Source organism: Etheostoma spectabile, chromosome 8 (assembly GCF_008692095.1).
Source record: "Etheostoma spectabile isolate EspeVRDwgs_2016 chromosome 8, UIUC_Espe_1.0, whole genome shotgun sequence".
NCBI classification, from domain to species: Eukaryota; Metazoa; Chordata; class Actinopteri; order Perciformes; family Percidae; genus Etheostoma; species Etheostoma spectabile.
The window spans coordinates 22649280-22672224 of NC_045740.1; the positions used below are offsets into that span (position 1 = coordinate 22649280).

The 22945-nt window shown below is 43.2% G+C and overlaps 1 long non-coding RNA gene across 1 annotated transcript; it reads left to right on the plus strand.

The window, feature by feature from the left end:
* The first annotated feature begins 309 nt into the window (after positions 1-309).
* Positions 310-20510, plus strand: LOC116694447 (uncharacterized). Its single transcript, XR_004333154.1, has 3 exons — positions 310-484; positions 3641-3647; positions 20498-20510. It is a non-coding gene; the product is annotated as an uncharacterized LOC116694447 (long non-coding RNA).
* Positions 20511-22945: the final 2435 nt, after the last annotated feature.

Below are 22945 nucleotides of genomic sequence, written 5' to 3' on the forward strand. Positions count from 1 at the left end.
AAATAGACTGACTCAAAACTATTCCTGTTGATGCCCTAAAATAACGATTTACTTGCTCTTGATGCATGGAGTCATAGCGCATAACTGTGTGGCGAGAGAACCACAGCTGATCATAGAAAAACATTGAGAGCAATGCATTTATTGTTTTGCTGTATATATAAAATACAACATTTGCAGCTATATTTTTTCTGCTTATACAAAAGAGTTGTATGAGTCAATGTGACTGCATTACAGTTCTAACAAATACTCAACTAACACTGAAGGATCCGACCGATCTCATGAAATGGCGTGTAAATGAGATGCCTCTTCTTATGCAATTGATGGCGTGTTATCAAGAAGCATCCTCGCTTTTTAGCGTGTTATTCTACGCCGTTTGGCCTCCCTTGACTTACATCACCTTGCAATAGCGTGTGAATTTACGCCGTAGCGAGTAGTATGAAAGGGCGAAAATCTGCGTAGGGAATTTGGTCGGGAGGGTGAATGGGTAAAAGAGACAGGGTTTTTTTTTCCCGCATTTCACGTTTCCTAAACTCAACCGTCGGTTTGTTTTCTTACTAAAGCCAACCCCGTTCTTCTTTTCCTAAACCCAACCACGTGTTGTTATATTCACGTCCGCTTTACACAGCGTAGACATACACACGGATAGCTCAAAATGCGTACAGATAGCACGTCACTTGGCTTAAGAAAGTCGGCGTGTATGTTTGACACAAAGTTATGATGTCATGTTGGAAGGCAGCGTTATTTGTACAGCACATTTCAGCAATAAGGCAATGCAAAGTGATTTACGTAAAACATTAAAGAGAAGTTAAAAACTGTCAAAACTATACACACCAGGGTGCCCAGATAGCTCAGTTGGTAGAGCAGGCTGCCATATATAGAGATTCACTCCTTAATGCAGCAGGCCTGGGTTTGAGTCCGACCTGCGGCCCTTTTCTGCATGTTATTCCCCTTTTCATGTGGTGTGTCAAAATAAAGGTAGAAAGTGCCCAAAATATAATCTTTATATAAGTATATATATATATATATATACAAACCGCTAAAAAAGGATAGACAGAAATTAAATACAAGAGTAAAAGTTACAGAGCAGTGCAAGAAATTAACATTTACCTAAAAAAAGGCAGCATCAGAAAAGAAAAGTCTCCAGCCGTGATTTAAAAGAACTGAGTTGTAGGGGACCTACAGTTTTCTGGGAGTTTGTTCCAGATATGTGGAACATCAGTGCTTTTTAGTCTATATCCGCAATGTTCCACTTCCGGATTGCTCTGTTACTGTTTTTACTGGGATTCACTCTTATCAGCCGGATGTCCGTTACCTTCTGTTTTGTTTGTTTTGACATTTTAAATTCAGTCGATTTCTGAGGACCAGGGTTAACTGCTCCTCAGATCTCTGCAGGGTAAATCCAGACAGCTAGCTAGACTATCTGTCCAATCTGAGTTTTCTGTTCCACTACTACAACAACTAGTTCCACCAAAACAAGTTCCTTCCCGAGGCTATTTTGCAGCGGAAGACAATTGACAATTGTGATTGGTTTTAAGAAAAGCCATTAAACCAGAGCATGTTTTTCTCCCATCCCGGAATGCAGTGTGGACTTTCCTCCGCAGACTGTGGAGGAAGGTCTGGCAACGCAAAAACTAGTGCTTTATAAATCAACATTAGTATTCTGAAATCAATTCTGCGACACAGTGCACCCTCTCTCAGTGCCATCGTCACGAGTGGATTATTTTTATGGCTATTTCGTGACATTTTATAATCACAGTCATGAAAAAATGACTACACTGAGTTCAAATTCAATACACTGGCAGGTGCTATATAATTCAGAGAGAGAAAATGGACAAATGTGACATGCTGGAGTCTTCACAGAGTACAGTGTGGCTGTAGTGTCGCTGGTGGAACCCGGCTGTGTTGGTTTTGTGTTATGAGCCGAGGCGATGGGAGAGTTCAGGTGAGAGAGCAGAACACAGAGTTAGAGATAGACACATAACACAGAGCAAAGTAAAGGCTGGAATGAACACTGACAGCATCTGAGCAGTGATGTTCAGAGAGGAACACATGCTGTATCAACAACTTCCAAAAACTCTAAGGGCTCCCGGTTTGTTTTTAATGAGACAAAAGTTGTCATACTTGATTCTGACCAAGCCACGTGTCAAATGACTCCCCTACACAATCTGTCACATACCTATCAGATCCAGGCAGATGTAACTGTAAGACCACACTAAACCTATTGCAGCAAATTAGATTTTGTGTGAATGTGTGTGTGTGTGTGTGGTGTGTGTGTGTGTGCTTGCATGCGTCTGAGTATGTGTGTCTGAACGGTGCAATCAGCCCAAATTTGTGAGACACGCACTGTCTCTCTAATGCATCAACATGTTACTCACTTCAACTGTAATTTGTTCTTTCATAGAAAAGCCAATTTTATGGCAAAATTACACTTCAGGGGTAGCACAGGCGTTATTTAGTCTTTTTTCCATTAAAACCAACGATTCAACCGACTACACCAAAGCCATGAGTGAATTTTGAAGTGGTACAAATGTTAAATATTATAATTTACAACATACATATAAAAATGGTATACTCATGTCTCATAAGGTTCCTGGAGGCCATTTGCATTAAGGCACCATTTTGAATATAGTACAGTATTTAAGTTTTCATTTGCAGACACAAATGTCGCACTAAAACTAAGAAGAGCTGAAGCTCGCAGTCAGTGAATGAATGACTGGTTACAAGCGGAGTTTTGGCCAAATAATGTCAACCCAAATAAAAACACCAATTTTGCAAGGACCACGCCATAACAATATGTAATTTAAAGATTTAATGAAGTCTTGATAATATTGAATGTTACAAGCATAAGAATAGATTTGGATGCGGTGTGAGATTGAAAAGAGATGTCGTCTGGTTGGCTGGTACGGGAGGATGGACTGGCGTTCGGGTGGAGTGAGAGTCAGTGTGGCGTAAGGTGCTTTTACCTTAGCTGAATGCACTGGACTGAGTAGAAATGGATGAAGGGTAGGAGGGATGAGGGGATGAAGGGATGTGGGTAGGAGGGACGAGGGAATGAAGGGATGAGGGTGGGAGGGATGAGGGGGTGAAGGGATGAGGGTGGGAGGGATGAGGGGATGAAGGGATGATGGTAGGAGGAATGAGGGGATGAAGGGATGTGGGTAGGAGGGATGAGGGGATGAAGGGATGAGGGTAGGAGGGATGAGGGGATGAAGGGATGATGGTAGGAGGGATGAGGGGATGAAGGGATAAGAGTGGGAGGGACGAGGGGATGAAGGGATGATGGTAGGAGGGATGAGGGGATGAAGGTATGTGGGTAGGAGGGATGAGGGGATGAAGGGATGAGGGTAGGAGGGATGAGGGGATGAAGGGATGAGGGTAGGAGGGATGAGGGGATGAAGGGATAAGGGTGGGAGGGACGAGGGGATGAAGGGATAAGGGTGGGAGTGACAAGGGGGTGAAGGGATGAGGGTGAGAGGGATGAGGGGATGAAGGATGAGGGAAGGAGGGACGAGGGTAGGAGGGGTGAGGGGTGAAGGGATGAGGGCAGGAGATGGTGAGTGGGTAAGGATGAATCGAGGGAGAGATCGGGGGGGAAGTGAATGGATGAAAGGATGATGGTAGGAGGGAAGAGGGGATAAAGGGATGAAGTAGGTGAGAAGTTGAGGTAAAGGGGAAGGGAGGGTGGGTCGAGGATGCGGAGACAAACAGCACTGAGTAGGTTGGCTTGGAATTTAAAGGCTGGTCAGTGATTGGAGGTGTGTTTGAGGCGGGGCCTAAGTTAATTAATTAATTTGCTGTCACCGGTAACCACGTCAGGTTTGGGATGTTTGTTAATTGAAGAATAAAGCGTCCTGAACTTTCCTCTTGCTGGAACCATGATAGCCATGCTGCGAAAACAATTGAAAACCGAGATTGGAACGTTACAGCTCGCTCTTAGGCAATTACACACAATCTGTGTGATCCCTGTCTCTAGCTGTTCTTCATCTTCTTCAAACTAAGTCTAGAAATATATATTTGAACCGGCTTTCTGCCTTAACAGTGTGCTGGATTTTTAGGTTTTGTAGTCTGTAGGCAGCATCATCAATAACAAGCTGCCAGCTCCTCTAACTGAAGAGCTGGCAGAAACCTTGTGTGAAGAGCCGAGCAGACGTGAGCAATATACAGATGGAGGAGACTGGACAGAGGGAGCGGGCAGGGTGAATGTGTACGTGTGTGACAGTGGGCATGTGTGTGAGGACTCCCACCTGTGTTTAACAGCTCTCGGCCCTGGGTTTGTGTCTGCCAATGGCCGCATCAGAGAGCAGGGCCATCAGTGTACAAAGAAAAACGTCTCGTCTGTGTTGCTGCAGCAGGTGGATCCCACAGGAACACATGTCGTCGTGGTAGTCTGGGTGGACGATAGTTCCTTTACTGGCAGGGGAGAGAGAGAGAGAGAGAGAGAGAAAGAGAGAGAGAGAGAGAGAGCGCGAAGTCCAGGATGCTGTGCCCAGTGGCTCCAAACCATGCTACATCCGCTACCACCTCAAAAACAGTTATGCATATGGTTAGCGCAAGCAGACACACACAGCTAGCATGCCCCCCCTCCCCATAGCCTCAAGGGTCAATATAGGATCACTGGCATGCTGTCATTGACCCCCGGTACATAAATAAACAAATTAAGTAAATTACTTATAATGCAAAACTTATAACCAAATATACACAAAGAACTTTACTATATGTTCCTTAATTTGTTATGACACACTAAAGTTAGCCATGATACTAAATATTTAACCCCAACCGTGTTGCATTTTTGTACCCAAATCTATACAAAATTTAGAATCTAGAAAAATGTTCTCTCACAGCCAATCACCGCAGCCGTTCCTCTATCTATCTTTCTCAATTCATATAGTAACACTGTGTGTAAATTAGGTTCTACCAGATTTAACCACGGAGGTACTCTGATGTGGGCACATCCATGCGATACTCCGATATATTGCACTTCAATCACTGCAGGCAGACTCAGCACACCCCGCTGCTTCACACCCACAATGTCAGATTCCACAACGGGGCTATACCTTAGCGCGCCAGCGCACCTCGTCATGCAATACGCCTTTGGTGAGCTACCAAAGTCTACTTTTCTTTTTTCTCTCTTTTTTTCTCAGGATGATGACAGCAATCCAAAGAGGAGCGGAATGCCACCTCACATTTCCACCTGGGTAGTGGATACATTTCTGTCCGTGTCATGAGTGGATCCTTTTCTTTTCTCTGCATTATTCTCGCAAATTGTCTTTTACGTTTTTTGTACAAACAAAAACAAAAATCAGAAATCAGAGCGATCACCCACACCTGTCGCTCATATAACTGTGTGTCTTAGATACTTTTCTATGTCAGGGGGAGACATTCCACATACATGTGGACTATGTAGCTGGATGGAGAGATAGTCTTTAGAGAACATCCACAAGAAAAGTCAGCGATAATAGACAAAATTCCCTGAGACTGAGACTGGACGAAAAAAATTAGAAAAAAAGAGGAAGTAAAGAGGAAATGAGAGAGGAGAGTGTAGTGTAGAGGAGAGAAAAAGAGGGCTGCAGTAAGAGGCTCTCATATTGGACTAATGTGTTTTGTAGCATCCAGCAGGTGTGTTACTTGGACGGACGCCAGGGCTGGTCGGCTAACTCTGGGAGAGAGAGAGAGAGAGAGAATCACTAACCCCACACATATAGGAACACTGATGGACAATGACTGTTTGCATCCAAAAATGTCAATGCAAAAGCACACTAATGTCAGTATAGTCTGGATCAACAGAAGTACAGTACATTTCCTGGATAATGACGTCCCTCGCTTTCCGTTGTCTGTGTTGCAGTTCTCACAATTCTATTTGCTTGGGGAAACAACAACAAACTTCCACCTAGCAAGCTACACCCTGAAAATGCCAAGTTTTGAAGAGAATTTGGATCGTGCAACAAGGAAGGCATGCTTGCTTCTTTCAGTGAATGATTGACAAGATTTGTAAAGAATATCGCTTGGTTACGTTGTAACCTTTGTTCTTTGAGTAAAGAGAGAAGAGAGATCTCTCCACTGTTACATATGCCATATGTACAGGGTGATCCCCCAGAGGTCAGGTACTTAGATACTTCTTTATGACACACCAGCTTGCCCGGCCACGCCCTATGCTATTTCCTATAAAGCATCTGTACTGGCGTGGAATCACGGATACTGGATAGTTTGATCGGAAACGTCTCTGAGCAGCCTACAGCTGAGAGATAGTCTCTTCTCATCCTAAAAGTCTCTTCTCATCACATCCTAAAAATGTAGACGCCTGTTCAATAGCGTCCACAACCCAGTCGGACAGCCACGGCTCTGACAAAGGTATGCCCAGATAACCAAAATTATGTCTGCCAGCCTTAGGAAGCCTCTGAGAAACTTACACATGTGGCACGCACCCTCCCAAATGCAAGCCAAAAGCCACACTCAAGGGCCAGGCACAAGCCTTCACCTTGCCAGGAAGGGGTGACGGAACCTGTTTCCACACAGCAAGACCCTCTGGGGCAGGGGCCCCAAGATGCCCTGTTCAAGATGGGAGGAATAGCCTAAAACCACATGATGGGGAACCAAAAAGGAGCCGCCAGATGTAGTCACACTCCGTCAGCCTGGATTCTCAGAGAAGAGAAAAAGCAGACCCATAGTTGGCAGCTTAGGGCCACAGGAATTGATTCTGGGCCACTGCGGCAGGGACTGAGCTTTACACAGGTTAAACACTCATCCAGGTGAGCCACTAGGGTACCTTCCTTTACTTTCATGCTAGAGCGTCCCAATCCAGGAGCGGACTGATATTCCTAGGAAGAAGAAAAGTTGACACTGTCTGTCCTCTTGGCCTCCACTCCCAAGGGTGCGGTCCCCCTCTCAACACAATGTCTGCGGCTGAGTTAGGAACCTGACATATGCATCACTATGAGCGAGCAGAAGAGGTGATATTCTACAGCCTTGTTGCCTGTTTGCACATTGACTGCCACCACTGTGCTGTTAATCCTGACAAAGATGATGACCTCTCAGTTGAGGGCAAGATCTGGTGGAGTGCTAGGTGAACAGATTTAGTTCCAGGGCAGAGATATTCTGAGTCACCCAGAGGCTGTACCAAAGGCTGCTGACCCACGCAGCCTTTGTGGACATCACCCCATCCTGCCTGGGGCACATCGTTGGAGACCTGCCGGTGGTAAACCACTGGTCACAGCGCACTTAATTGCTATGCTTCAAAGTCAGCCACCAGCAAAAGGCTCTGTGCCTCTTTGAGACCAATCATAGTCCGGTGCACAGGTCTCAAGTAGAGGAGGGTGAGGGGAACTATCTGGACATTCTTAATCCCGTAATGTGCAGGCAGAGCGACCAGTCAACCTGAACTGGCAAAGCCGCATCATCTCTCCGAGGCCCTTAATCAACGCCAACCATTGATATGAGTGCAATAACTGCCTCCATACAGCAGTGAAGTCTGGGGAGCCAGTGAAATGCCAAAGGCAGACCTGAGACTGCGTCCCAGAGGGTGACATTACTTGAGCCCCTTAAGATCCAGAATAGAACCTTTTTTTGAAAAGGTGGGAGACCTCATCACAGGAGATCATTCATTATGCAGCTTATTATGTGGCTTGTTGTGCAGCAAAATATTATTGTTAATAAGTCATCACGCAGCGTATTGCACAGATTTACGGTGCTGGGTCTTATTGCGCCCTCACACAGCTTTATGTTTGGGCCTGAGGCCTTCAGGTCTCATACAACAACCTTGAGTGTCGGTCACATGGGCCCTCATAAGCAGTAGCCGCTGGCAGGACAAAGGCTCAGCCCGAAGTCCCTTCTCACCCCCTTTTCACAATAGGTCTCACTGAGCTGAGGGAGAAATAGAGAAGGGAGGGCTGTATACATCGGAGGGAGAGGCCCACAGGCAACCTGCTCCCTAGTGAGTGGCCGATGGTGAGACACACAAGGTTTGCGGAACCAGGATTCTACCAGTGTGGAGCGCACCTTTGCACCCTCGTCATTTCTTTGTTTTAACTGGGAGAGGAGTTGTGCTCATGTTTGTAGTAAGAACTAACAGCCACTTCTCCCTTTCTGTCAACGTCACTCTCCCCAAAGCTCTCAATAGAAGAAGGAAACAGTGTACGGCATCAACCAACACGGACATTGTTGTAGTTGTTACCGGTCACTCACAGCTTGAATGTTAGCAGAGTGACGGATAGCTTTGCGCTCACGCAACTAGTGGAACCTCAGGCCTGTTATCTTGAACAGTGATGAAAGTTATGCAACGGCTTTCTCAACTTCACTTTGTTTCACTTCACTTTCATATCGTGGAAATGTAAAGGATGGTATCATCGGACTTATTTTGTTCTGGGCGTGCAAACCGAGAAGCCATTTGAAGGACTCCAGCATCTGACCAGCCAGCCGGGAGGACAAACAGCCGTGGCAACCAGACTCCTGGAGACAGTCACATTGTCATTTTCTTTGAATGTAGACACATATTTTCCCTGGGTGCGTGAACCAAGCCAGCAATACGCCCGACCAAAGGACCTGGCATCCAACCAACCTGGGCTTTACCCCAAGGCAGAGAGATGCCAGTTAGGTATCGAAGTGTCTGCGTATTTCCCTGAGCGCATGAACTGACTAGCCCAGCAAGCAATACATAACAGAAAGGAAAGCAGGAAAGTGTCTGTTTTGTCTCATAGCCGACTTAAAGCCTACGCTGACTAGACCCCTACGACGCGTCAGGTCACGAAGACGCAAGCAATGCCCCAATAAAGGGAGACACACAGGAGGACGAGCAGCCGCTGTAACGGACTCCCAGAGAGAGTCAAAACCTTTGTCATGTACTTTGTTTTCAACACGGGGCAAACAATCCCCAGAGGCTGCCCACAGACAGGCTCCTAACTTAACAGGCAAGCAGATTCAAACCACAGAAACCAAACTTTCTGTTTTTATCCCTTAGATTGTCTGCACGCACGTAACCATACTCCTCAGGTCAGTGGCGGTTCTACATTACAATTACACCCAGGGCGAGACCCACTTCGAGTGCCCACTTTTGGCAGAATAACTTTATAAAGTGTATTTATTTTAACTTCTGATAAGTTATACTGTCATTTTTCAGGATAAGTTCAGTTCAGATTGTTCACCTTAAAAACTGTGTTTTCTGTCGTTATTGCAATTGTTAAATAACTGGATTCCCTTAAGTGTGTTTTTCAAATGTTCTAATGAAGGATTTGTGCAACTGAGAAATATTTTCTCTTTCATTTATGTTAATTAATAATATATATTTATAAATGTGCCAACATGAAAATAAAATATAGAATAAATATTCTAAATAGCACAAATCCTTCATCATACAAATGTGAACAGAAATACAAACTAAAGCCTGACCTTTCTGGCCTTCCTTTTTTGCAAAATCATCAATTATGTTATAGTATGAAATATCCTCCCCTATTGAGTGATTGATACTGATGAAAAAGCCAGTGACCTCAGGTTTGACTTGATCAACTTAAGTTTTAAAAAGCTCCTCTCTGCTTGAGTCAAAGTGACCCCCATGCAAAAAAAATGCTACTGCCTCAAGTGGAGATCAAACATTAGGCTCGTTCGAGATGAGCCAGGTCTGCGCAGAATCGATCACCGGCGATCGGCGCCCGTTGCATGCCGGTTAGATTTGTGTCCGACTTGATCCCGACATGCTCTGACGTCATGCACACGTGGGCAACGGAAATCTCACGAGAGCAAGGCGGCCGCAGTTCTGAGACGCAGGCGGCGCAGTTGCTTTTCACCGACTGCAAGAGCCAGGCGGACCCAGGCGGACCCAGAGCATGCTGGGAAACGCCGGCTTCTCAGCTGATTTAACACCTGATTGGTTTACAACATGATGACGTTTTATATAAACTTTTTATTGTTTTTGAATCGGAGCGATTTTAATAGCTATTTGTCTGATTTAAAGACTTATTCTGTCCAGAACACATGTTGTGTGACTGATAGTTAAGTTTAGAAGTCAAAGAGATAAATCCGTTCAGATCACGGATCATCTCCAGTCTGTTGTTCATTAAAATCAGCAACAGGTCGCATGTAGAGCAAGCTACAGCTACTCTGTCATAATCAAAACAACTGGAGACTGTGTACCAGCTGGTATGTGGGTCTGATTATATTTTATTAAATCGGAATTGCACCACAGTGTTTTCATCACTTCCTGTCCAGCCTGAAGGAGCTGGAATCGGCTGGAATCTGTCCGACTTTACCGCAGCTTTTTATCACCGCCCCCCGCTGCTGCCGCCTGCTCTCGTCCACTTTACAGGCGAGGCGCAGTTCATCTCGAACGAGCCTAATCAGTGATTCCACGCCAGCACAGGAGCTTTATGGGAAATAGCATAGGGCGTGGCCGGTGTCTTAAAGAAGTATCCACGTACCTGACCTCAGGGGGATCGTCTCCGTTCATATGGAATATATAACAGTGGAGTTATTTTCTAGATACAAAAGAGAACATCGCATTTACTCTCTAACTGGGACCTTTTGGGACCGGTTGGCGTGGATTTGCAATGGATGAAATAATTCAGCGATACACTGGTAAAATCAAATGACGTTTAACCATGTATCCAGCTAATTTGAATAGCTCAGGGTAAGTTGCGTTCTCTTTTGCTGGTTGCAAATGTTCCACCAGAACAAGTTCCTTTCCAAGAATATTTTGCAGAGCCACCGTCGCTGCGACAAGAGCATAACAAGACAATCGTTGGTTTAAACAAATACAACCAGAATGTATGTGTGGTATAGCCACAACTGTGGAGACACGGTAGGTGTGGCAATGCGGGACTACTGTCTGTATGACAAATGAGATCAATAATAAAAAGAAATTTGAATTAGCATGTACTCTGATGACGTTCTTCATTGCGTGACACAACATATTCTGTATTTCCCCTTAAATACTCTCAAAAAGTTATGTTTCTTGATAGTAGCAATAGTTGTTTGATTTTCAAAACATTTACACAATACAGTGGCTTCTTCCACTTCTCATATTGTTTTAACTCTGCATGTAGCCACACCAGCCGCACTAGGATGCCAAGTTTTTAACCTATATCCTTTACCGAGCACATGCAGACTTAAGGTGCACTTTTTTATCCAATAGCTAGTGAATGCTCATATTTTACCAGCCACTCTTTAGATTACCATGGTATTTTTGCCTGCTAAGTGAATCAAATCTACCAACCACATGCATTTTTCTAAATTTATTTTTTAAGATAATTTCTGGGCATTTTGGGCCTTTTGATAGGACAGCTAGGGGAGAAACGGGAGAGAGAGGGGGGGAACAATGCGCAACAACGGACAGGTCGGAGCCAAAACCGGGCCCGCCATGCCAAGGAGCAAACCTCCACACATGGGCGCCTGTTCCACCAACTGAGCCATCCGGGCGCCCGCCACATGCATATTTAGCATTTTACTGGTGGATGGTGATCATTTTATACCCTGAGTGCATACCGCACAGACACACAATGCACAAACAAATAATTATTACTGGTGGTTTTCTTTTTTTTTAGTCTGCTGTTGTAGTGATCAAAGACCCAATAAGGCAGATAGAACAGAGCTGAGACAGGTGAGAAAGAGAAATAAGAAGTAGAGGCAGACATGGGAGTGGGAATAGGAGGGAGGGAGGGAGGGAGGAGAAAGAAGGAGAGATGTCGTGCCCACTGGCAATGCACTCACTCATGCACTGATCTGGCCCTGAAAGATCGGTGGCAGGAGGGCAGGCTGGGAAGTGTGTGTGTGTTCATGTGTGTGTTCCAGCAATTCAGGGGAAAGAGACATGAACAGAGTTGAGATGAAGGGATTGAGGTGGAGTAACTAGATGAAGAAGGGACGAAGAGGCAAGATGAGAGGAAGAGAGTGGAAAGGGAGAGAGAAGACAACAAGGTGAGAAATTTCACAGGACGGAATAAATGAGTGAGGGAAGAGAGGTAGAGACGCCATATGGCATCGCTTCAGGAGACGAGGACCGAGATGATTGATGGAGGAAGGGGTGCCTTTGTGCACACTGGGCTAACAGGGTGATCATTACAACACAGTGTCCACTCAGGACGGGATGGATTGTTCTATATTCAAAATAAATACTGAGTACCAAACACATTGTACTTCTGTTAAATCCACAGATTCTAACTGTGAAGAGTAGTGATCGTAATTCAGTTCAACCCACTCCATCGTTTTCTCGTTTCATACCTCTCATGTGAGTCATGCCTTATCCGTCCGCTCTGTTTCCCTCACATCAGATTTTTATAAATTGCTCATCTCCTCTCTCATGTCCTGGCCCAACATTTTCTCTCTTCCACATTTAAAAGGGATGCACCGATCCCACGGCCAAAGCTCTTAGATCAGTTTACCTTTTCTGGAAGAGAAGAGCTTTCCTCACTTTGTGTTCAGACACACACAGAGAAGGAAGACAGCCTTCTTACTACAAAATGATAACTGATAATTGTGTGGAGATTTTTTATCAGCAAAGCTCAACCTGTCCTTACCTTTTAAAACAAGACTTGTAGAAGTGAGTATCAAACACACAGTGGGCGTTTGCCCTTTTGATGCAAACAGTAATATCCCATTTTTCATATGTAGTTCTGTTTCTTTTTGTTCAATTGTAACTTCAACACACACATATACACACACACACACACACACACACACACACACACACACACTTATTTGGCTGCTGTCTGGTTGAAAAAAGGAACTTTAAAAGAACTCATCTCTGAGTGGTAGATAAGACTCACAGACATCACAGCTGCACCTTGCACAATAGGTGTATCTACAGCTTTATCAATAACAGTTGTACATTTCTATTTTACTTTCCCCGACCTGTATATGTGTTATATTAATTGTTCTTACATTCTATCCAATTATTATTTCTTGTATATTCTGTTTGTGTGCTGTGTCTGACATTTTTGGGAGATCCTGTGTTGTGGACTAGTGCATATTCCTTGCATCTCCATGGTCAAACCAGCTCATTTCATTTAAATAATTTTTCAGGAATTGTTTAGCGAGTGACGTCTGCCCAGAGATGTGAGCGACGGCGAGCTTGACCGCAGTCTATTTCTGTAAGGGAAACGTTGCAAGCTGCTACAGTTTGGTGCTCTGCCGCCTCGCAGACTGCAAAGCACACCTGAATACGGGAGACATTAGCTCAGACTTGCAGAGTACACATCCAGTAGTTAGGGTGGTTCAAGCTTGATTGTTGTGTGCGTTGCTTTTGTTGCACACCCGGGTGTGATTGCTGCATCCACACGTGCGCAAACGAACCGCACCAAGGGGTAAAGTAAACTTTTAGTGCGATTCAACCTAACTAAAAGAGGCAGGTGTAAAAGTGCCCTAAGTTACTCGCAGGAATGAATATCTTCAACATGATGTTGTGTGTGGTAAAGGTTTGATGACCATCCGACCAGTATGTCAGACTAATCCTGTCAGTATGTCCCGCCATGAGAGAAGATAGGCCCTGTTACAAAATGCCAATGATTCATGGTGCCTGGATCCAGCCCAGACACTGACAGTGAGCATTTGAAATAGAGGGCAACGAGACATTAAACAAATACTTCAGCATGGCAGTATAAATTCTTGTTTGGTATTAAATGTATTATCACTTTAATGTTTTTAGAGTTTTTGGGAACTTTGCCCTTTTGACCGAGCTAGGTGCCAAACCAAGCTAAAGACATTGCAGACGCACCGAGATAAAAATGATAATTAATAAGAACTCTGTTTAACACCACTTGTCAAAACTTTAGAATTGTGCGAATCCCGAGGAACAAGTGAACTTGACACAGAAGGAGGACAACTGTGTCAACACATGATGCATTGACAGACAGCATCCTGCTGTCTGAGCCATTAAGATCAGCTTCATACACGGAACATTCCAAATTACTGGAGCTCTGTGGCTCTGTGTGTGTGAGTGTGAGTGTGTGTGTGTGTGTGTGTGTGTGTGTGCGTGTGTGTTTCCAGTTGGTACTTTGAAATTTCCTCCCATAACTGCTGATCCATGAATAGCCCAGCTAGCTGCTTCACCACATGTCCTGTCATTGAGTGCCTAATTGGCAAAAAAAAACATACACATTGTTGCTGTACACACACAGAGAGATGAATAAGTATGCCTGCACACATGCACACGCACGCCACACACACCACACACACACACACACACACACACACACACACACACACTGCAATCCAGCTAAGGGAGAAGAAAACACAATTAGAGGAGAAAAATGTCAGGTTTACTTCACAGTGTGCAGACTTCTCAAGTGCCCCCCCCCTCCCCCTCGCTGTGCTGGGAATGGGAATTAACAGGGCCGGTAAATAAGGAATGTGTTCCTGGGAGAGTTGCCCTCCAGTCACCACGCTTCTAAATGAAGATGCTTTTAATGTGAAATACCCTTTTTGACACTTGTTGGAAGTGAAGTATAAGGTGTGGCTGTTCTGTTTGAAGTTACCCATTTGATCGTTTTGCCATCATGGTCTTTTATAACGAATGGAAGTGCAGCGACAGATGAATTATGGGCTTGTTTTTTTCTTCTTCTTTTTTTTCAAGTTGTATCTTGATGTGTTATTTTTTTTAAATTACTGTGCTTTATCTCCTCCAATTAGTGTGATATATTGAAGCGGCAGAAAGAAAACGTGTGTAAACAAATGTGCAGTAAAAATGATTGTGTCGCCTGTTTCGAGAACTGCTCGGCCTGTTATCCATCTTAATGGGATTACTTAGTTGTCGTAACGCCGTTGAGTCTGTTTTACTTTATTCAACTGATTCAGATAATGTGGCGATAATGAGGCTCACCTGGGTTGATGCTAGATGATGACCCGCCTCCTCCAAATCAACAGCAAGAAAAAAATCTAGTAACCTGCACACTGAGGAAGTCAGTCTGTCTAAACAGCACCCATTTTACGCTGAGCTAGTTCCTATCTCTCTCTTTCTCTCCCTCTCTCTCTCTCTCTCTGTCTCTCTCTCCCTCTCTCTCTCTTTCTCTCTTTCTCTCTGTGACTGACTATCATAGCCAATTTTACAGTAAATTACTCCCTAAACAAGCTCGATAGAGACAAGGCCAGCAGCCTGGCACCCGGCGCTCGTGTGTAAACATGATTATATCGAGGGAAAGGATTCACATTTTCGGGCACACATTGACAGCCAATTAGGGCCTGCCTTAGCGCAGCTAATTCTTTCAAATGCATTATGGTGAGGGGCAACAGACAGGGAGGGAGGGAGGGCAGCGGAGCAGGAGGAGGAGGAGGAGGAGGAGGAAAAAGAGGAAGGGATTGATAGAAAGAGGGATGAGCAATTTAAAGGGAAAACAGGAGTAGCACAACAGATTGGCTTGTAATTACTGTGTGTGAGACACCATATTAGTGCTGTTTATTTTGACTTGGACGCTAACAGCCGAGAAGGCTATTTGTGAGCATATGTGTGTGTGTGTGTGAGTATGAAGATGGTGAAATTCAATTATACCTGCAATCAGAGACTATTGGCTGTCTATTGAGGAGAGGAGATAAAGAAAAGAGATTTTATTTTGACACAGACAAGAGGTGGAGTTGCCTGCGAGTGTGTATATACATACAATCACAACAGTGACAGTTTTGAGTCGGAAATACACTTAGAAATACTTACAGTATCTAGGATCTCGCTGCTGTGCCGGCTCCCCATCAAACAGGCCACCAGGCTATTGGATAATAATTGGAAGAGCTCAATTAGTCCCCCCTTCCCCCCTTTCCTTTTCCTTCCATCTCCATAAACAAAAAGCGCATTACGCATCGATCCCTGGGAGTTGCTGGGGTAACGAAGCAGTAGCTTGTCTTTAATGAACTGTCTTGTGCCAGCGGCTCCTGTTCTGATTCTGATAATTAAGTTAGTCCAAATCAGATTGAGGTGAGTGAGGTTTGTTACACTCATTTTCACCCACCATTTAATTTAGCTGCTCCCTGTTGAGGCCCAGAAGGGACACGGCTTATGCCTTTCTGGGTAATGTCGCCAGGGATCCCCCCCCCCCCCCCTCACTGATGCCTGTTTGGCCTTCCAGTCTTTCACTGAGTGATTTCCTCCAGGCAGGGTCTCACAATATGGTAACAAGCGGGTCATTCCCATGTTTAATGATGATTCGGTAGAAAGGGCAAGTCACAAATTGGGTCTTCAAATTGCCAAATTCCTGGGTGGGCCTTTAAGCGTGTCACACACAAACAATCCAGCTTATTTCCCTTAATACAATGTCTGCCATGCCAGGAGTGTTTAGCAGGTGCTGGCAGCAGGTGGCCAGGAAAAGCAGGTTATTATCTTGTTAATATAAAATATAGGTTCCCAACAACAGACTTGAGGCAAATTATTCTGAGAATAAATCTGAACATGTTTAATGGTGGGCTTTTAGCTTTAAGGGCTTTGTTCGCTATTTGAAATAGCTGGTGGTCACTGTCTTGAATTCATGGCTGCAGTCAGGAAATGTAACCCACACAGGATCAATGATTACAATCCTGAAATATATATAACATCCTTTAAAAAGTTTAAGGCTAGATATTATTAAAACTGTAAAGCTGCATGTCTATCTTGTTGGGTGTTTCCTTCCTTCCCTCTCGTCTCATCTTGGTGTCTTTCTCCCTCCCAGTGCAGCTGTTTCCAATCTTGTCGAGGTATGCTGCACTACACCTATACGTGTAATTCTCATAATTCCCATGTTAAACGGAACATAATCACACTAGCACTGAAACGCAATTCTGTCTGACCTCAGAAAATGAAAGGAAAAGGGGAGGGGGGGGGGGGGGTGAATGACCCAACACAGGTTATTGCTTTCCTTTAAGCGTGCGTCAACAACTCTTGAATTTAATGTGTTCCCACAGCGATGCTCGGCTCACCGGCCCTCTGGGGAAATAACAGAGAGTAGCCATTGGGGAATTGTGGACGAGAAAAGGAAGGAAAAGTGTTGAGACATATGCAATGTGACTCTACATGAGTAGGGGATTGAGGGGGTGGGCTCTGAGGCTTTATCGACATACTGGCGGTTTTCATGATTTATCAAGTCTTAACGTGACTGAGCCAATTCACATTTCAGCCCAAATAAAAATGTTTTGTCATTACTGAAGGGTAAGTCATGTGGACACCATTTTCACGTAGGTTCAATCATACTTGTATCATACGTAACTGTGCAATTTATGTCGGAGTGAAGTTAGACATGACGTAATGCTCTGTGATGGACAAGAGAGCACTTATACATGTATTTCAATTAATTGTATGTTGGGATCAGATCAAATCATTCTCCTGTATGTTAGTAAATGGACTGTTTTACATAGCACTTTTCTAGACTTAAAGGTCCCATGGCATGGTGCTCTTTGGATGCTTTTATATAGACCTTAGTGGTCCCCTAATACCAAATCATAACATAACATAAGTTTCTTTCCCAAAATTCAGCCTTTGTGCAGAATTACAGCCACTAGAGCCAGTCCCACAATGAGCTTTCCTTAGTATGTGCCATTTCTGAGTCTGTAGCTCTTGAAGAGGAAAGGGGGGGGGGCAAGGTGGAGGCTAGGGGTGTGACCTGGACCAACTGCCACTTTGCTCGTTTGAAAGCCATGCAGTCTCTCTCATGTGCGGGCCAAATTCTCTGGGCGGGCAATACAGAAAAAGGGGAGGTAACCTCGTGAGGAGCAAGATTCCAGATTGGCCCATCTGAGCTTTCCAAGGACAACACAGAGAATTTAAAAAAAACATGGTGAACATCTTCAGAAGAGGTAATTATCTTCACCCCAGGTTCTGCGAGCAATCTGAAAAATACAGAAGGAGTTTTGTGGAGCTGACATTCCTAATTAGCTTCATAGCAGATCATTTGGCAACGGCTTGAATGTAACGGACGTTCATTAATATAAAACCACTCACCATTCACACACATTCATAAACGGTGGCCAAGGCTGCCATGCAAAGTGCCACCTGCTCATCAGTTAAACATTCACACACTAATAGAGCAATTGTGGGTTCAGTGCCTAAGGACACTTTGACACAGGACTGCAGGACCAGGGATCAAACCCCCGACCATCCGATTGGTGGACAACCACTCTACAACCTGTGATTGACAGGGATTACAGTGGTTAGGGAAGACACTGCATGTCTTCCTGAATCAACCTCTTTCATGTCAATCCCTGTTTATACTCTATTATTGCCTAGAATGTTCTCACTTGTCTGCTTTTCTCAAATCCACCTCCTCCTCAGTGATTAGGATGGATTAAATGGAGTGCACACGCATAATTTTGACTGCATTTTATGGCATTTTCATCGGGCAATCTTCCCTGGGCAAAGCTGTTTACTATGTGGAAGGGACACATACACAACGCTCCAAAATCATATATACCTCTTATGAGATATCTGTAGATTTGCCAGTTTTGCTTGGATACATATGTTGTATTACCATGCATTTACAAATTGCAATGAAGAGTTAAAATAACTGGGTGATCCTTACCGGCACTGTCATCCACAACTGCTGCTCCTTCCTTTTAGCTGATGAAATATCCGTAGTGTCATACAGGACAGGGAGAGATGTCTCTAATTCGACGGAAGCACTGCATTCTGTAAACATAGGCATTGTAGGTACCCTAAAGCTGCACCAATCCATATTTTCTTATTGACAATGAATCAAATGTGCGATCGTAAAGGGTCAAACCCACAGAGACTCTACATAGCTTTTTAGCCCATTTCAGCTCATTGTTGGGGTTTTACAGCCCACAACTTTCCTGTTTTGGTTCACTCTCGCCACTCTCAATGTGCATTTCCCAGCGCAACTGGCAATAGAATAATCTCTGATAAACCAACTGTATGCTACCTGCACCAAATGCCAAACGGACAAAGTAAGCATTTAGCTGGTTGACATAGCGGAGCATTTGGCAGCTGCAAATGATATTTCCTGTAGGAGTTGGTGGGGGTCTAAACACAGCTAAATTGGACTAGTGAATATTGGACTTCCTTGACTTCATTAGGTTCCTAAAACCAGACTCCAAATGAATGGTAATGTTGCTGTGCGTCTGCTTGATGAGTAATTAGGCAACTGTTTGCTACAGCAACACGCTTTCTCATCCTCTGTAGAGAAAGTCAATTAATAGTGCTTTAATTAAATCTTCTAAAGGTGGTGTCATGACTCTTAACAAAAGGTGCACAAACCTCTGGTCTTTAATTGAAATATTCTGTTCTGTCACAAAGAAATGGATATTTATACAGCGCTCTAAGATTATTTAACAGCTAAAACCGATTATTTCTTCATTTAACATTGTGATAATATTGTGACAATATTGGTATTTAAATTTAGCCCACAAATGAATGCAAATTAAACCACTTCAGTACACAAAACTATGTGCACAAGACATAATACTGATCGATTTGCTGAAGCTTTAGTCTGGGGACAAACACGAGTCCCCATTTGCACTTGCAACACATTTCATGAAATCAGAGCCCTCAGTATCTTTTTCCGGGATTTTACCATTGGATGAATATATTTTGTACATTTGTACAAAGTTTCCACATTTAGACTTCTCTTCCTCATACAGGAGGAAGCTAGCTAACATTTTCATTCATACGAGTGTACATGTGTGAGTCCTTGTGTGTGCATTATTGGCCAATATTAAGCATTTCCCAATCTATTGGCTTTAATAATGGCCGATAAAATATTCATTCATCAGAATAATTCATAATGACAAATAAATGATTCTGATAAAAGAATATTTAAAAAAAATAAAAATAAAAACGGATGGTAAACCATGTTATGAGTGTTGGTGTTGCACAGTTTGTCCACCAGAAGGCGCGCTACAACATCCCTGTTGGCAACACTGATTATTTTTTTTGTTTGTTATTGTGTTTTTGTTCTAAGGACTTTAAGTCATATCTTAAGTTTGTATTTTTATACATTTTATTTATCAAAACTTTAATATATTTGGATGTTCCTCTGTTCTGTTGTGAAAATAAAACAAATTCTTTTATTATTATCAGATTATTTTAGTTAGAACGCATAAATAACTACAAATAACTAATGTTAGGGAAATCTGTTTGTCTTGGTACACATTTCTGGATATTTATTTTGGCCAATATATCGGAATATCGGATTTTTAAATAACCAAATATTCATATCGGTATCGGCCTTAAAAATCGGTCGGGCTCTGGTGCACATGCATACAGAATGTGTTTATTTCACATTCTGTGTTATATAACACATGGATAATAGCACAGACATGTCCTCAGTATATAAACCACTCTTTGTGTGTGTGTGCTTGTATGTGTGTGTCTGCACTGTGATTTGTTTTTGGATGCTAAAGTACTTTTATAATAGTCGGAGATAAGGAATACTTAACATCTCCTAAATATTCACTCATGCACACATACGCCATTACAATAAGAATATTAGGTTTACAGCCCAGTCGTTTGTCAAAGGGCTCTTTAGGGGCTGTAAAACTGTCTGAGTGTGGGGATTTGTCATCACCACAAAGGCCTGCTCCTTCTATTAGTCATAAAATATATAGAGAGGCAAACACAGGCTGTGATGAAGACGCAGCAGTAAGACGGACTGAGAAAAAAAGCTGTGTGCGTGTGTGTGTTTGTGTGTGTGTGTGTCAGAGGCAGTAACACTGATGCTAAGTTGTCGTAAGTTTTGTGGTTTCTTTTTGATAAACACAGAGAGACTAAAGGGGAGAGAAAAGGGGGAAACAGGGACGGAGCTTTGCAGCATCAAGGATACACCCTCAGCTTTATTTCAAGTCTTCCTGCACGAGTGTGTTTGCTCTGCACGAGTGTGTGTTCGCCCTATTGATGCAAGCAGTAATATCCCATTTTCAATATATTGTTCTATTTCTTTCTGTTCAATTGTATTCCCTTCAACTTTAACACACACACACACGCGCACACACACGGATAGACAGTGTTTCTATGAAGAAAGATGACACCATTGAAGATGATGACAACTCCCATCTGACATTTACTAACCTTTTGAGCAGAGAGATGGGGATGGAAGCGGGAAAGAGAAAAGGAGGAGAGGGGATGGACAGATGAGAGGAAGAGACTCAGTTGGAATAGAGGGTGGGGGCATGGCATTCCTGTTTTCTATTCCTTTCACCATCATATTGTGCTCAGCTCTCCACAAAAACCTTTTGTTGCTGTTGCCGTCTTTTTTATTTGGCATTTTACATCTGTGTGTGTGTGTGTGTGTGTGTGGTGTGTGTGTGTGTGTGTGTGTGTGTGTGTGTGTGTGCGCGCACATGCGTGAGTGTGTTTGTGTCTTGTGGTATTCAGTCAAAAACTGATAATAAAAAAAAGAAAATAGGACAATGGGCACCCACATTTAAAATCAGGTTTCAAATCAAGTTCATTGGTTTCCATTTAGTTCCTATCAGATCTATCCATATCAGAAAAATGAACGCATTGGTCAGTATACTGACACGCTTAACATGACAATGTTGACAGTTTAAAGACAATTAGCCTTGTGTGAGATGAAGCTATAAAGGCCATTATTACCTAAACTTAACCACTTCCATCAATGTAACATATTCAATTATTGACATAACTTTCCTGTTTGTCTCATCTGTCAAGACTTGGCAACCCTTTCTTTTTCTTTATTTCTTTACAAAACACTATTCATCCGTCCACTTTTTCTGTCCTAGTAGGGCCTACCCAGCAACATTCTCTAGGGCTTTGTATTGAACCTCTACACTTTCTTGGTACCAACTAAAATGAAAATGATCAAGTGCTGAACCCTGACATCCGTTGGATGTTCAGTTTGTGATCTTGAATCAGGTAGTTCATTATTTAAATAAAGGTTTGTCAGTGTTAGTGTTAGAATCATTTAAGTTTTTGTAATTTCTGCTCGTCTAGAAACAACAAGACAAAACTTCCCACTCCCATCCCCGACGGTGATAATTTGGAAGCCCCAACAGTCTGAAAGGGCCTTTTGTCCAACAGCCCCGTTATCCTGAAAACAAACGTCCATTACCGTGAAGGACACTTTCTCTGAAAATACACTACAAACTCTCCCAAATAGAAGCACATGGCTTTTTAATATGCAGAATGGCGAAGGCATTACCAATCCTATTCTGCCTCTAATTGGCTAGTACTCAACTACCTCAACTTAAGCAACTTGTCATTGTCATTGTGTATAATAATTAGCCACGTGCTTTCTGTTTGGGAGAGGACTTTGGCACCAACGGGACATTTTTAGACGATTGGGACTTACGAATTATGAACAGAATTGAACAATGGTATGGCACCATTGAGGTGGTGTCCTTGCTAATGAAGCAAAATCTTAACCATACACTATTAAGAGGAGTAGCAGGTCTGAAAAACGTTAAGGAGTTGTTGTCATATGGATGGCTGTGTCAACACTTTAGCCATGCTAAATAAATACAGATAGAAGAGTCTTCAGCCATTTTAGCAGCTCGGTGGGACTGCATTTAAACGCAGCTTAAGGACAGGCTTTGGTGCTAAATGCTAACATCAGCATGCTAACATGCTTGCAATGTTACCTCACTGATGTGAAGCTGGTAAAATGTTCACCATTTTATTTTAACATATTTGTATATGCAACATTTGCTAATTAGTACTAAAGACAAATAACAGCACCGGCTAAACAAGTTGGAATTATTTGATCATTTAGCAAGGTAGTGGGCAATTTAAACATGTTGGAAAACCACAGTTAATACAAATCCTCCTGAGGAAGACAAATGTTTCCCTACCATATTTCTTGGCAATCCATTCAATTAGAGCCTCCAAAACCACAAACATAAACCCCATGATAGCACTAAAAGAAAGGTTGAGGGATGACCAATGTTATGAGGATACATCTTCTGAAACCACACAGTAGTACATAGTTTCATAACAATCCACTCAACTGTTGCCAAGGTATGTTGGGGGACCAAGATTACCATCCATAGAGCCACATCATACGTAACATTTGATCCAAATATGTTCTTTAATGCATCACTC